The following is a 4,827-nucleotide window of genomic DNA, read 5'->3' on the forward strand; positions in this document are numbered from 1 at the left end:
TATAGCAAATACCTAACAATGCAATGAGAACTAGAAGTTGTTCTTTTGCTGAGAATGATTTTCTTTGACCATAGTAATGAACAACTTAGAAAGAAGTGTTTTTAAATCTGTTGTACTTAATCAATGACAACGTGGTTTAGAAATTGCTCCTGAAAATCAGCCAATCAGCAACATTCAAGTGCCCATCCTTCCTCAGTTAAGCTTTGTTAATGAACTCCTAAATAGTCTAACTCCTGAAAATCAACCAAAGCTGGAACTCCATGCTTCTGCTAACTTTGTTTTGCTCAGATTGTGCCTTTTAAGTTATTTCTTAACAGGCAACAAATTATGCATTTTGTTTCAGGTCTTGAGGCGTGGCATATTTTATTCATTTTCTGAATCAGCAGATTGGATCCAGGGTATTTTCACTGAGCTATAACCCCATTTCCTTTTGTTTTGAGATCCTGCTTGTCAAGTGTCTAAATTGCCCAGGCTGGATTCAAACTTGTGATCCTCCTGCCTCAGTCTCCCAGAGTGCTGGGATTGCAGCTGTGTGCTGCCACATGCAATGGAGGAATGGGATTTTTAATGTGTATATGTAAGAAGAGCTATTACTTATTCTTCACTATTAATATGGATAATATTTTCAGTTGCTGTGATTAATCATCATTTTTTCTACCCAGATACTTCTCTCTCCAGCGTTGTATGTATTTTCAAGACAGCTGCTCAGTTGGAGAAAGTAGTCTGTGCTCATAGATAACTAATTCCAAATGGATGCTAAATCCTGACCTTGGTCTTGTTAACAGCTTGTTAGGAGAAAGTTAGATGCAAGTTAGGGGGAAGAGAGGTTGACAATGAGTATTAAGTTACAGTTAGGAATAAGAAGCTCTGGTGTGCCACTGCACAAGACTAACTGTAATCGGCGATAATGTATTGCATGTCTCAAAAGCTAAAAGGAAGGATTTTGATGCTCCCCCCGTGGAGACATAATGTATGTTTGATTACATACATTTAACCTGGTTTAAATATTACACAATATACACATGAGGCATCACATGGTACACCTTTAGTATGTTCAATTTTTTAACTATCAATTACAAAATAAATTTAATTTTAATTTAAAAATGAAAGTTAGCTTGTGCAGAATTCACACAGATTTTATCCAAAATAATAAGTATTGTAATAGCTACCGTTAGTAAAACACTTACAGGACAGGCACTGTGTTAAGTACTTTGCTCCAAGAGCCAGTTAAATTTTAGAGCCACTCTAAAGATATGTACACATCATTCCTTCCTTCCACATGGAGGAACTCAACAACAGAGTTAGTGCCCATTAAAGCAAAGTTAAGGCTGACAACTTCTCTTGCTTTTGCTTGTTTTAAAAGCAAAATCTTAGTTAGTTAGAAAAAATGTGAAGTGTTTGTATGGAAGCTTAGTGTGAGGTTTGACTTTGTTTTTGGTACTGGGAATCGAACTCACCGCCTCGTATGTACCAGGCAGGTGCTGTGCCACTGAGTTATATCCTTGGCCCCCATAGTTTGGCTTTTACATATTAATCTGATTGACATCTTGTGGGGATTTTCTCAACAGTGCAGTTTTGTCACTTCCATAAGCAGTTTTGGTGCCAAGGCTCCAAAGAACTTAGGTCACTGGCGGGAAACTAGAGACATTTTCCAGCGGGAAGGAGCGACAGGAATCATAGGTGATATACTGAAGAGTTGTGATGGGAAAACATACTGAGAAACAAAATTAACCATACGAAGGGAGGATCTCCAGTACCTGCCCTCACTCACAGTACTCCTGAGTACTGTGCATTCTGAGTCACAATGGAGAGCGCAGAGCTTGCAAATGTTTCAGATTAAAAATGAAAATTTGGAAGACAGATGCTTTCCAGCATGTCTAAAAATTTTGATTTGTGTGGGGGCAAGAAAAGCAAGATGAAGAGGACTAAAGAGATTCTTTTAAGACGTATGGCTGGTGCCAGAGTTTCTTCCTCTTCACTGACGATGGAGGAGAAGAAACTACACCAACTTGCGTCAAAAAGTACAAGCTAAACACATATCAAATCTGTGTCTCATATTAAGGGTTATTCAATACCACAGCAGAACTATTCTACAATGTTTTTGGTTTCTTTTTAGCTTGGTAGACTGCAGGATCCAATATACGAGTGTAACAGCAGTATGACAGTGGTTGAGAGCAGGTAAGAGACTCAGATAACACCGGGTTCCAAGTCTACGTCCTCAGTTCCACGGCCCGGCTCCTCCTCACACAAGCTGTGAGGATGATACGAGATTGTCTAAGCTAAGCACGTTAGTACAGTACCTCCTAGTATCGTAGACACTGTTTATATGATTATGACAACTGGAGTATCAAACTGAATATTTTCTGCTTTTTAAATTAGTGTTTAGCTGCCGGTACACGGAAGTATTTTTCGGTATTCAAAAATACTTGTGAGCAGTGAATTTTTTAGAGTCATATACAGGTGATAAACTTTAGCACCTCTAATATCAGATCAAAAGGGGAAGCAATAGGCTTTTGACTTCAGTGTTTGTGCCTCAGAAGGGAAGCGGGCTGCCATGTATGTGAGAGCAGTCATGTTTAAACTATTCAGTCCCTACAAGCACATTCTTCTGTGATAAACACCAACATAGCTATGGAATTGGAAATTATTAACTGAAACAAAAAACCAACAGAGCATCTATGACGGCAGAATGATGAAATTAGATCTAAGCCTACACATTTCAATCTGCAATATGTCGTGGGGATACTGGTACATATTCCTAAGATAAAACAAAACGAGAAGGAAGATGTTAACAATAATGATAGCTTGCCAATAAGTTCTTTCACTCTTAAGAGTTCTAAGAACCTGTGGGTAGTGCAATAAGTCTGATAAAGACCCAGTAGCAAGAAAAGGAATCTTCCCTCTTTGACTTCTTCTATTTGGCAATGATCCTTAATCAGCTGTCAGCTGCAATATTATGTAGGTCTTCAAATTATGTATTCAACTGTGGACATTTTTAGTGCATTCTATTAACTCTGCATTTCTGCTTTTAGATTTCTCTCAAAAAACAAAGGTTATATAAATGTTGCCGAGTTATCTCAATTTTATGAAGGAGAAATAGTCATTTGTCTTAAGGAACACCTATGTCAAATATTGATGGACTAGGTATTTTAATCCGTCACTCTTCCAATTGCTTTAATCTGTAGCAAGTTTATTTTCTACCTCCGATTTAAAAGTTACTTGATAGACATTTTTTGGAGTTTGCACTTTTAGTAAAGGAATAACTTAAAGTCAGATGAGAAAAATCCCCCATTTTTGTGACAGTGAGGTCTTTTACTACTAGAGACAGCTGTACTGCTGCACTGGTATTAGGAGATAAAGGGATATATCTGTGAGAGAATAATGTTGCCTCGAGTAAGAAAAATCCAATACAAGAGTGACTGTGAAACTAAACAGTCTTTTATCTGGCGGTCACTTTTGCTTTAAGAGAATTTTTCCGTTCACATTTCCATAACCTCCTCTGTACCTCATTTCAATACATCTGATTACATAATAGAAATAAAACTTAAACATATCTGTGAGTTAGATAATACTCTTAATTAGAATATATCATCATACCTCTTCAGATGAACAAAATAAATATTTGAAATAGATCATTAGATAGAAGAAATTATCTCATTGATTTCCTCAAACTCTTCTTCCTGATTCAGCAATTACTAAATCACAGAGCTGCTTCTGAAGGACTCATTTTCATGAACATTTTCCTTCCTTTAGGCCAGGTACTCTTGCTTTGGTAAGTAATAGCAAATAGTCCTTGCTTAACCATCAGGTCTCTGTTATGGTTTATGTCTGTGTGTCCCCCCAAAGCCTCCTGCGGCCCTGGGGCAGGCTATTAGAGTTTGAATATGGGTGTGAGAGCTACACCCGCCCTGGGGTGGATAGTTTGCATATGTAAGGGAGAGGAGGAAGCTGCTTGGGGAGATTCCTCCCCGATTCTGCCCTGGTGTGTGGTTGCTGCTTAGCTGTGTGCTGCCGCCCTGAGATGCAGCCCTCTGCCACGTGCCACTCTGCCTTATAATCGCCAAGTACGGATTGAAACTTCCACGAACTGTAAGCGAAATAAACCTTTCCTTCCTTAATTTTGGGCGTCAGGTATTTTGTCCCAGCAGCGAGAAAAAAGTAACTAAGACAGTCTCTCTCTCTCTCATTCTCTTTTCTGTATCCAGAGTCCACCAGAACAATGTATGAACACTTTTGTAGTTTGCTGCCCTAATAAACGTCTGGAAACTCATGGCCACCACTTTGAGCACCTCTTGTAATTGTAGAGGTCAAAGGTGGCTTGTGTTAATCTCATGATGCCTCAATAAATTAAGTACTAAAATATTTACATGAATTTTTCTTTTCTTGATATCTACATTTTTTGGCAAACTATATATACATATACATGCTGTCACTATCTTATGTTAGTAATTTAGTTATGGGGAATGGTGAATCTAATGGGATGGATGCACTCTTATTCCCTTACTTAGTACAATAAAAGCCATGGTTTTATTAATCTTCTGGAAAAGATAACGTGATAATCAATTATGATTTTTTTCCAGAGTATACTTAATTTCTAAATAAGAGTTCTTACTGCAGACAAATAAACAAACATTGGCTGGTACTTCTCCTAGCTATCATTCCTTAGTCATTTCTTAATAGAATATATTATCACCACGCATATCGACGTGGTCATAACACATTTCAAAGAATTCCACTTGGCTTTTCTGTACTGCCCAGAAACCAGAAGGAAAATTGATTCTGACCCGTGAAATATCTGGTGATTTCCGAAGAGAATCAGGAGCCTTG

General features: G+C 38.0%; 1 protein-coding gene across 3 annotated transcripts in view; it reads right to left on the minus strand.

Moving 5' to 3' along the window:
• Lrrc7 (leucine rich repeat containing 7) overlaps positions 1–4,827 on the minus strand; it is a 505,545-nt gene that overhangs the window by 55,331 nt on the left and 445,387 nt on the right. The gene's annotated exons all lie outside the window — the stretch shown is intronic.

Source organism: Chinchilla lanigera, unplaced genomic scaffold (assembly GCF_000276665.1).
Source record: "Chinchilla lanigera isolate Chin_1 unplaced genomic scaffold, ChiLan1.0 scaffold00022, whole genome shotgun sequence".
NCBI classification, from domain to species: Eukaryota; Metazoa; Chordata; class Mammalia; order Rodentia; family Chinchillidae; genus Chinchilla; species Chinchilla lanigera.